Here is a 12,402-nt window from a genome sequence, read left to right on the forward strand (position 1 = left end):
AAGGTCCTGTATGTCGGTCTTTTCCACGATGGGACACACTCAAAATCTAGTCAAGAATGGATTTGTAAATTCTGAAGCTGGAATTATAAAGGTTCATTTAGTAAATTTATTTTTTTTAACTTTTAAAATTAGCTTCTTAATCCTTACCATATAAGTATCTTTATATCTGTATGTATGTAAGAAGTTATGATAGTTCTTAAAATTCAGTAATGCATTTAATTTACGAATATGATTATTTTAAAGCCATCTAGAATGTTAATGACGAACGTATTACTTTGTGATATTAATTTTCAACTATTCTTTTTTTTTCATTTCAGTATAGATACCTTAAAGTATTTTCAAAAACTAAAACGAGTACGTATTGGATTTACCGGTAAGTTTCCGGATACATTTTAAATCAAATTATTAGAAAATTCGTTTTGCTAGACTACAGTTTTCTTTTTCCCTATTAATTGTGAACCAGTTTAAGGGATGCTAGCGATATATCGAAAGTATAAATATGTCATTAAAAAATATGAATATTTCAAATTTATTATACATAATAGTTTAACAGAAAATGGGTAGTGACATGGGTGGAAATACTTATTGCAACGTAAAGAAATATTTGGTTAAGTGCATACACAAATTTACTTTTATTAACATTTTCATGAGGTCTTATAAAAAAATCAGCAATATTCTTTCTTGATCGTTGAGATTTAATGTTTTTTGTTGAGCCGTAATTTACTGCCAATGAGGTGGTAGGAATTGAGATCCGGTGGGAAGGATGAGAACAGGGAACTTGAGGCCAATGAATTTAGTAAGAAAGAAATTATCTCTTCGAGACAAGAACATCGATATATCATACTTTAAGATGCGAATTTAAATGCCGATGATATACCGAAAAAACTTAAAAAGGCGGAAAATAATACCTTACACTCAGTGGTGTACGTCAAACTCTCCAGCTTTTCCAGTACTGTTCGAGGTATACATATGTATTGTAACCAGTTCCATTTTTCGCTGCCTGGGTATATGTTGATTACAAGTAACAAAAATGTACATATGTATTAGGGAGCCCATCGAAAATGCTTTTATTGGAAATTTCAAGACCCTACACCCTAATTTTATTATTTTTTTATGAGAAATATTATTACCTATTTTTATAGATTTTTTAAAGGTCAGAAAATACGATTTTGTAGATTTATGAGTTTTTGAATGACTATTTTTGATTCGATTTCAAAGATCGAATATGACCTGGTATATAATAATCTATTCTCGGACTAGGCTTGTTGGGAATTTTTATCGGGTAAATTAAAAAAAGAATCATATTTCTCTTAATTTTTTAAATTTTGACCATCGAAAATTTTTACAGTTTTAAAATATGGAGTACTATCTAAAATTGAATCTAGTTTCAAATAAAATGAGACCTCACTTATTGCAATCGCATAAAAATTGTCGAATTTAGGCAACTTTTCTTAAAGACGGCCTTGAATTTATGTATATGTGTGTATGTACCGGAATTTCAGTTTTTTTTTTTTTAGATTTGAGTGTGGCTAAGGAGTTCATCAATATTTATTCAAAATCGATATATATGTACAATCGGTCTTTAGCAAAAAAGTGGGTTTTCAAGAAATTTTAGGTATATGGGGATGGCACCACCCACTTATATGACATATGCTTATCTCAAAAACCACTTGACCGATCTCGACTAAATTTGGTATACACATTTTTTTGGACCACTCTAATGTATATATATGTACGTACAAGCTTCGTGTAAGTACACCAACTGTGCACCTGTTGAAAAGCGATTTTCTCAAAAATATTTGCATACCTCAAGGCGCTTCAGCGTCATTTGCAACGTTGCATATGGTTGAGTTAACCCTTACATGTTTACCAGACAGCATAGAGAAGGTGAATGATTTTGTTCTGCACTGGAGAGTAAATTTGCAGATATGTATGTATTCATGTTTGTATGTATGCACTTTATGTGTTGCTTATTTATGTGGGCTAAAAGACTCTGAAATAAGCCTTCACTATCTCGGATTTCCGGCGGGTCACGAGCCTATATGAAGCTTTACTGACTTACGCGCTTTTAGATTTCCACGTGCTGCTCTCTCTCATTTCTACGTTATAACTTTTTATTTTATTTTTTAACGTAAAAAGTCACTTCTATTAAAATTCGTTTGACGCGCCTGGTTGTGAGAGCACACGAGCACGCTCTATAAAATTTTGTCAACAGTATTCGCTTTTGTGTGTGGGCGGCGTAAAAAAAAGTCAATTACAACGGCCTTTGTAGTGTCTCCATTTACCTGTTGCAGCGTATGCGAGGGCACTGGGTCACAATGTGGCCTCAGTGTAGCGCTTTTTTGCGCGTCAATGATTGTGTGTACATACATACATATTCGATGTACCCACTACTGCTTGCTCTGCGACTAAAATTCCACAGCAGAAAATGCACTCATTTTTTACTGTGGCCATTGAAGTAGTAGTGGAAATATTGATTTACTTTGTTGCACCTCAATAAAAAGTGCGAAGTGAAAAACAATAAAGCTGTGCAGAACACAAAGGAAATATTTTAATTGTGCGTGACAAAGCAAAAGCTCATAAAAGATATTTTTCTAGCGAGAGTTACAGGACGTATCTGTCCGCTGGTGTTAGTTGCATTTTTTAACAAGGAGTAAAACATTTGTATGTATGTATGTTGATGAAATTTTTTAAAAGCATAAATATTTCTTATAAAAAAAGGATTTTAAAAGACACCAAAGAAATTTAAGTAGTAATTAAATATTGGGTTTAAAATGCATGCTACCATATGAAGTGAAAAAAATCAAAAATTCTCCATTGCAGGTGCACATCACATGTAATATAATATACCTTTAAGTACAAGGCAAAAAATACGGTTTGAGTGGAGTAGCAGAGTGCTTAGAAGTGCGCACTTTATTTAAATAGGAGCTAGGTCCCATATCAGGCAATGTCAAACCTTTGATTGTACTTGTGCCTAGAAAAAGTTGTCCATGAAAGCCGTTTTCGGTTTGGGATCGATATATAAAACCGTAGGTACCTCCATTTATGTAACAACATTAAAACCTGAAGAACAAATTGAGAAGCTCGGCAAAACATTTAACTTAAATGCGAGTAGTTCAAGGAAAATAAAATTTCATTTTATAGGTAAGGTTCACAAAATCCTGATATTAACAGAATATCCGGATATTAACCGAATATCTGTACAGCCAGACATGAGTTTTTTTTATATTTTTCGTTTTTTTCAGTTCTACAGAAGGAAATTTCGTAACTATTTTTTTCCAATAAAAGCCTTACTCAGGAAAAAGTGTGCCGATTTTTTTTTTTAATTTTAAAATAGAAAGATAAACCTCTGACAACAAACGTCGATACTTGTCCCCAAAAACTTCATTAGTGAAAAATAGGCCAATTCAGACATAGTAGTTCTGAACCAAAAAACTTTTTTTAAAGGGATGACATCGGAAACAGTAGGTATTTAATACTTGCATATGTATGAGGCAGAAATAGTTCCCATTTTACGAAAATATAATTTGCATGAATAAGAAGCTCTGTTTCATCTTCTATGAATAAGGTTTCCCCAGCAATGTAGTTAAGTGAAAAATGATTTTTCCAGTTTTTTCTGTAAATTTTGCTTTTAAATTCAAATAAATTCGTTTAATTTGCTTTCGTTGCTTAAAAAATATTTAGGGAACTTTGCATCCGTTCAATTTGCTTTCTGCAGAAAAATTGCTCTAATTTTGTTTTTATCTTTTATCTGGTCAATCTATAATTGAATCATAGCTAAAGTTTTTTTTTACATTTTACTTTCAACAAGTTATTGAAAATAAACACATTTTTATGATGGATAGAAATAATTCAATAAATTTTAGTTTTTTATTTTTACACTTTTATTGCATTCCTCTGCAGTAAAAAAAAAAACTTGCAGAATGTATATGTGTAAAATAAAGCTTGGTAACTCTAAACTGCCTCAAAACATTTATTGTAATTACGAACCTGCATGCATGCGTCCTATTTAAAAATTCAATTAAAACGTTTGCATGAAAAATAATTTTCTTTTTTATAAAATTTCATGCGCAAATAGCAATAAAGATGATAAAGATAAGCAAGAGTATATGCAATGAAATGATTATATTCTATATATATTCTATATGGAAGAGACTACATTACACAATTTTTAACACATTTGCAAATAGTACTTGCTTACATACTTACATTGGCAATGCCTATATCTGCAGCTTGCAATTTTATGGACCGAAACCACTACGACTTGCCTATACTTATGTACCTGCATCCGAACAACTACAATTGAAATAGTTTAATTTTAGAATCGACCTTGACTAACTCAACCAAAAGAGATGGGCAAAACTGACCTTCCTCATCAGCGTTTCGTTTGAGTGGCATGAACATGCTGCCATGCTAATGATGCCACAGTTGGATTTTCAATTTTATTGTTAAAGTATATACATATATAGCACACAAGCACATTCTTGCCTGCCCTCGGACACATTTTAATGATTTTCTGATAATTTTAAACTTTTTCATGATTTAGCTAAATTTTTGACTCTCACTGCCTTAGTAATTTTAGTATAGCAAAAGTAGGGTGTTGAAATATTCAGAAGGCTAAGTGGTTACTAAAACACGTCCGTCGTTCTCGCTATCAAATATCGAATGTCTTTGTTCTGCTAATTATTTACAAAACGGTATCCTGGGCGATCATGCCTTAAGGGCTAGACCCATAACTCTGTCACTAATGGTATAGACACAAGTCACCTTATGCCTAGTTTACAATAACTTAACTTAAAGCTTAGGGCGGGTATACTAAGTACATACTCTTACAGTGTGTAATATAGCTATACGACACCCACATATTAACAAGTTTTAACAATTTATTTTTCATCTAGTTCATTCTATAACAATGATCATAAGTTAAAATGTCAAACTTTGTACAAAAATTAAAAAAAAAATTAACAACCGATTATTAAAATTTCAAGCTCTTTAATTAGAATTTCTAGAAAAAAATATGGCACGCAGTTTTATAGCCTTTTTTGCTAGCGCTGTCACGCATTATCTTCCATAGGAAGTATGTTTGAAAATTGTTTTTATATGGAAAAAATGCGTGCACCTTCAGCAAAAAAAAAAATAAAATAAAAGTTATAAAAAATCAACCGCATTTTTTACCAACTTCAAACTTGCACTTTATTCTAAAATTTAATGGGCTATAAATCTGCATACCAACATTAATTTAGGTAATTATATTAAAATAGTTTGAATTTTCATAAAGCTTTGTTGAATTTTTTTAATATTTGCATAAAGTTTGAAATTTGGACGAATATGGTGTTTGTTATAGAACGAACTATATTTTAATAAAAAATATTTAAAATTTAATATTAAAAATATAAATAGTCAAAATTTGTGGGTGTCTTATTGTTTTGCTACGCACTATACCAGGCCAGTATTTTTTCTTACTCATAACTTATTTTTGGATTTTAAAATCTCTGTTTATTTGTGTAAATAAATGTAATATAATTGCAAGTGTTCACGCGATTTTAAGTGGCTTACCGCTCAATGGCGCAAAATAATTTGTTGCGATTGAATTCGCCAAACGGATGTACGGTAATACAAGCAACAATAAAGTGACCACCAGCCATAACAAAGCGCCAGGTATAAAGCCATAAAATTAATAGGCGTAACAACATCAATGCAGATGAAAATCACCGGAATTATAGTTGCTGGCATTTAAAAATAAACATAAAATTAAGGAGACACATCTGTAAATACGCAGTAAAATATATCTAAGTGGACATAAACTAAAATTACTCAATGGGCAGAATTGTGGAACTTTGCTGATGTTTTCTACATGACGCATAAAAAAAAATTACGATAACTATCACGCATTCAAGCGATAATTTACCAAAAAAGAAACAAAAGCAAAATATGAAATAAAAATACATATATGTATTGTTGTACTATATATAAATTCATTTATTTTTTACTGACATTGAGACAGAGCAAAATTTAACCTTGAAAAAATTAGGCGTTCAGAGCAAAATGTTGAAATGGGAATAAAAAATAAGTGTATGTTGACTTGTCTTTCGATGCAGTAATTGAAATATTTTTTCTTATACCGATTTTCCACCAGACATTAAAATGACAAAAAGCTGGAGGGAATGAATGATTACTTTTTAACGTAATAATGCCCAACTTTGCCATTAAAATTTTTGTCATTTAGGTAGGTGTCATTCCTATAGCCCAGTTGCAGTGCATTGTTCTAAATCTCCAAAAGTGGAGTTTCTAGATTTTTCTGGACTCACTCTAAAAACTGGACTCTCCGAAAACCTCTTAGAGTGTTAACTTATGTAGAGCGTCTAATATTAGGGAATATTATTACCCAGTCTATAAGCTAATAATAAAGCTACGCTAAGAGCGGCAAAACTCCCATGAAAAATGACAGCTGATTTGAGAAATACAAGATTACAGATTTAGATCAGAAAGTAGGAGAGTTAAGTAGCCAATGCAAATTATACTCTCGCTCTCTCTTTAATATATGTGCGAAGAGGGCAATAAATTTTCGTTAGAACAGAAAACGCCGTAAGCGACCTCTTACAAGTTTCTATTTGCTCTCAAAACTTTTCGTTGAAGAGGCTGCTGAAATACAGCTCAGCGTAAAGTTTGGCAGATGATGCAAATTGTTGTTCGCCACCAATCGTATCAAGTCATTCGGGCAGAAAATCCAAATAAATTTCACAAGAGTATTCAACACATTTGTATGCCGTCTCAGTGAGATGGAGTGGGAAGAGAACGACGTGTAAAATTACCAATATAAAATGTGACCGGACGTGAACGGTGAATCCGCCTTAAGTCTTCCACTATCAGATATTAAGATATCAGCAAAATTAAAGGAAGATACTTAAAGTCTAGCTCGATTTGCCCTATAAAATATGGGCTACATGGCTACGTGTCTTGATTGGGAACAAGGCTCGAGACTATAATCAAAAACAGGCTCCACGAGGGGTGCACTTCGAGGATCCTAAGATGGATTTACACCATGATAGTACGACCAGTAGTAACCTATGGTTCAGTGGCATTGGCTTCCAGGACTACTCTGGGTACGGTGAGGCAGATCCTCACCATGAATCTACGGCTGGCAATGCGCACATACCCGACGGCAGCGCTGGAGGTAATGCTGGAACTTGAGCTTTCAGTGAAACAGGTTGCAAAGCCAGATCTCCTTAATTTTGCGAGAGAGGGTTTTTGCAAAAGCAAGGTGTTATCATATAGGAACAGGGAGAAGCCAGTTTTCCAGGTCACATGGGAGACGAGGGAAATGAGGAGGCGGATCAGTTGGCCAGAGCGACTGCTGCCTAGACCCCGATAGGACCTGAGCCCCTCCTTGCAGTGGATCCCAACATCATAAAGAATTTAGGAAACTGGTCTAGTGACCTAAGTCGCTTCTGTGACGTTGCCAAGGAGACTCCATTACCTACTTATGGAGTGTGAGGCCATTGCGCGTATGATGGAGAGGAGTATAGGGCCCTTATGGCTAAGAGAGGAGCACTGTCCACCCACGCGATCTATTCTGAAATTTGTGGAGTCTCTAGGACTGCTTGAAATCTTGCGAGGAGCTAAGGGCACAATAGACGGCACTGGTCGCAGTGTTGTTGGTCAACTATCTATCTATCTATATAATCGTACATTTTTGGAGTTTTTTAGCTTTTATCATTGGCAATTACTATGTTAAGGCGGCTGACTGCTTTCAGATGAACAAACGGTTTATCAGAGGTGATAAATTTAATTCCCAGGCCAAAATAAGAGATTTGATGAAGCGAAAATTGATTAATATGCCGCACTCCACTGGGCATAAAATAAAAATAATTTAATGACAAATTTAGGCATCAATTATCCGGGGTTTTACGTTAAAAATAAAAGTTTTAAAGTCTGGTTTCAACATGCCACTTGTTTATTGGTAGACAATTTTTCGTAAATTTTATCATTTCAATGTCTGGTGAAAATTCGCCATTAATTTCCTACAGAGACATTCCAAAAGTTTACTTATCACAAAATTGTTTGCTCGCCTGCGAACTTTTTACGTAACAACCATTTAGAGCGCGTGGTTACCGTAAAGGAGCGCGCTGTAAACTATACAACTACATAAATTATTGTCACGCAATTAAACGCACAAGTGTAGCAATAAAGTGGGCTTGCGAGTCGGCAATAACTACATACATAATTATATGTTCATATGTATGTACATATGTATAAGTGCCATGCATGAATATTGCATGCGTTACCTGACTACTCACCGTACCAATGGCATACCGTAAATTCAATTACGGATGAGGTCGCGTGGGCTGTCGAAAAAATAATAATGCGTAAAATATAAAAATGGCGCTTGCGGTGCAATGAAAAACGCTCATACAATACGCCAAGTTACAATGCAGACGAGACAAAGTTCGCGGGTGTACACAAATAAAACTGCCTGGATGTACATATGTATTTAATAATTGGATAATCCTAACCCACTTACCAGACCATACTGCCACAACAACAAAAAACAGGAAAGGCTGAGCGCTAAAATCAACAAACTGCAAATGAATTTTATACTACGTATATGTACAACAGAAGCGCGACAAAAAACATTGCATATACCTTGCGGGAAATGTATCTAACTATAAGTTAACTTGATGTTGATTAGCAAGGAACTAAATGTTACTATTATCTGTATATTTTCTTTAAGGAAAGCTGACTATATTTCTATGGCGAGGGTGGTTACCTCTGCATTAGATGTAGTCAAGGGTAGGTATTCTGCATTAGATGTCAACTAACTTCTAACTAACTACTTTTGGACATAAAATATCAGTAAGAAAAATACAATAATTTTACTATTTTTATTTCTTTACTTTATTTCATTACATTACATATTTGTTTACACATCCTGCTGTAGGTGGCCCCATATTCGAACTCTGTCAGACATAATTTCAAAATGATAATATAAAATTTCGAACTTCCTTTGATTTGTGCTCAATTCGAAGAAAGCATTGATGAGGTGCAGAAAGAAAGTGTATTCAAAGTAAAACTTGAATGAGGATATTTAAATAGAAACTTGTTTAAAGAAAACAATCTTCCGATTTCGTTTGCATTACTCCTGCATGTATATGTATGTATACACATATGTATGTATGTAGAAAGGGTGAATATTATGAGCTTAAATGGCATTGCAAAAAGTAACAAAATTTGCTACTTTATCGCCGGCGTCTATGCTTTGTTGACAACGGAAGCGGAAGTACATGTGGTTTTAGGGTACAACAATAACAAGAAAATGTATTAGCTTACTGTAACAAAGGATAAACGACCGACTGCTGTTGCAGGTGCTCATGAACGGATGGTTGTGGTAAGCGGCTGGCATCAGGTGTCTAAATCTGTGGTAAACAGGCGTGGATAATAATAAGAACGCGTAGCTCAGATGCTTGTGGGAATTCGCGTTGGACACTGAATGGGTTAAATATACACACACACATGTGTCTATGTACATTAGGGCGGGTTGTAATTGGTATTTTCGTTTAATCCTTTCGTAGTAGTGAAAAAAAATGTTGTTTTACGAATCCTTGTTACGAATTCAAGGTTTAGGAAAACGGTTTAGTTTTTATACTAGAGAATTAAACCGCAAACCTAAATCATATAAATGCGCCACTATTATGGCAATCCTAATTATTGCGAATTTACGAAGAGTTTCCGTAGATCAAATTCGCAAACCTATATTTTCCGTCACCGTATGGGAAATCAAGCAAAAAAGGAAATAATAGTTTGACATACTTATATCTATGCATACTGTTAAAAAAAAAAAAATACCTTTGTGATCAAAACGGACATTTTTATTAATTTTTTTTTTAATTTTACTAAAAAATGTTTGTTTGTAATATGATGGAATTCCATGATGGCGTTGTTATAATAATTTGAAGTCAATTTCCATAAATCTGGCTTTTAATTTGGTACGTCTTACGCATCGATTGAGTTTGAATTGGCAGAGATATGACGGAGAAGTTAGATGCATCCAAAGTTTTCTGCGACGACAATTTTTCTATAATTTTATAAATAACTTAAAAAAAATACATTAGCAAGATAATGCGGCAGCGTTAGCCAGGGAGTCTTAAGTTGCTTTGAAGCTCGAAACAACCCATACTATCTAATTTCCGATTCCTTAAAAAAAATCTCGCGGATCTTTCAATGACTTGTGTATTTGGGTACCATAACTTTTTCAACAACATAATATTACTATTACAATAATATTCAATGTCCTTTATTTTCCCCTATGCAAAATCTACCCAGCCTAATGTACATATCGTCAACTCAAAATAACCGTATCCCGGGAGGGGAAATTCCCGTTCTATGAAATTGTGAAGTGAAAATGAAAAATTCAATGTCAATGAAAATTTAATTTGTTCACTTTATATTTCCATTATATTAATTTAAACGATTCTCAATCGTTAAAGGCTTTTCCATTAACATCTAGCAAGTAATTATTTGTGTAAATTATTGTGAGTTTAAAACCATTCTTTGGGTAAGGGTGGGTAAAGATAAAGTGGGTAAGGGCTTACGGCCAATGACATGCCCATGTTAAAATAATGCCTTCTTGAAGCGAAAGGGTAAGCGATTCCCATCGCCTAGCTCGTTTCCACTTTCGTTTCTGTGATAATCGTGTGTTTTTTTGCTGGGAGATGATGGTTTTGAGTAAAATGCCCAACTTTTCTTTTCACAGCCACAAAATTGTGTGAAAAAAAGTTTTGACAGTGAAAAACTTGTGACAAATTAATTTATTTCCTTTTGAAAACAGAATCGTAATTTTGTGTGATGGGAAGAAAAATGTTTTCACTTCCCGTTTTCTTATAACAAGATTTGCCACCCTAGGGCATTCAAAGTAGTGAAAAATACTGATCCAAGTGTTCAAAAAACTCAAAAACTTTTGTGTGCGTTTTCTATAAGAGGCGCATTTTCCTGCGAAATAACTGTTAAATTCGAGTAAATGTATGCCAGTAAAAGGTTCGTGAAGTGCAATGAAGACTTTTATAAATATTTTCTTTGATGGAGAATGCTACAGCAAGGCTTTTCCCGATTTTCTAAAGCTAAAATAACCTGAAAACCCCGTTCTAGTACTTACTCATCGGAGCTCAGTTCCTACCACCCTACCTTATGCTAAGGAAGTATTTGGATTCGCAGGCAATTTATATATTTTTTTGCCTAACGTTCGGGTCACCTACTTCACATTTTTCGTTCTTGCCGCCCTACCGTACCACCCCGATGCCAGTGAATTAAAACATGCCAAAACTCGTGAAACTTTTGTTAAGGAATTATTTGAACTATTGTTTTTCGAAATTGCCTTGCAAAAATATTTTGAATTCGAAGGTGTTTGTCTTTTAGGTGGTATGGTCTATTGAAAAGGAAAGGATTTCTACTCAAAATCTGCCCTCGGAAACGGGGAGTTGCAGCTTTTATATTTAGGTATTATAACTTTTGCTCTAAGCTGTAGGTTTTGAACTAAAAGTTTCAACACCGAAATTTGATGGATAACAAATTGATTTTTGCATATTTAAAACCACTCACATTCTGTTGTTTTTTCTGGTTTGTAATCAAATCTAAATCCCAGTAGAATTGTAAACTTTCAACTTTTTGCGCTGTACATCTGTAGTGTATGCTTGCATGTTGTCCGCTTAGGTGCGCCTGTGTGCGCTCATTTATGTATAAACATAAATAAATAAACACAAAGGTGCGAAATTAAGATTAATTACACTTTTATATGTATGAAATGAACGTGCCCTCGTACATAATGACACATGTGTGTACACACGTAGATGCTTTTAACTAGTCATTAAATGTAAACATACATATCTACATGTCATTACCAACCAGTATGAAGGCTATCAGCCCAATATTTTCTCTGCATTCCTATGTTTTTGAATATTCATATGAGCACATAAAAGCCTGGATGTAAATGTCAATTATGGAATTTAATGAACGCCACGTGAGAAAATGTGCTTTCATTTTTATAGTGACCATAACTCAAACAAATGGATGAGCGTCAGTCAGCTGGTTTAAAGAGTTGCCATTACAATCTGAGTTGTGTGCTTTTAATTACTATATGCTTTAAAGCATTTTTTGGAGAATCACGTCGCAATTTCTGAGAATATAAAACACTATTTCTTTTGTAGCATTAATTTTATGAATCCGTGATCTTGAAAAAATACGAAAACTTAAAATAAGGTGCTTCGCATAAAACGAAAAACATTCCAATGAGTCCTGGTATTGTCGGTCTAATACTTCTCTTGTGGGCTTTAGATGCCGCTAAAGATTCAAACTATCTCTAAAAGAGAAATAATCACAATCATTTTATGATAGGTGTATCATACGACTTCA

General features: G+C 33.9%; 1 protein-coding gene across 1 annotated transcript in view; it reads left to right on the forward strand.

The window, feature by feature from the left end:
• Positions 1–307: 307 nt before the first annotated feature.
• The window catches only part of LOC118735831, a 118,321-nt gene continuing 106,226 nt past the window's right edge, over positions 308–12,402 (forward strand). Inside the window, exon 1 of the mRNA XM_036465808.1 lies at positions 308–373. The gene's annotated coding sequence lies outside the window, so the exon portion shown is untranslated. The remainder of the gene's footprint in view (positions 374–12,402) is intronic.

Source organism: Rhagoletis pomonella, unplaced genomic scaffold (genome assembly GCF_013731165.1).
Source record: "Rhagoletis pomonella isolate Grant_MI unplaced genomic scaffold, Rhpom_1.0 Rhpom_scaffold_00003, whole genome shotgun sequence".
Classification (NCBI taxonomy): Eukaryota; Metazoa; Arthropoda; class Insecta; order Diptera; family Tephritidae; genus Rhagoletis; species Rhagoletis pomonella.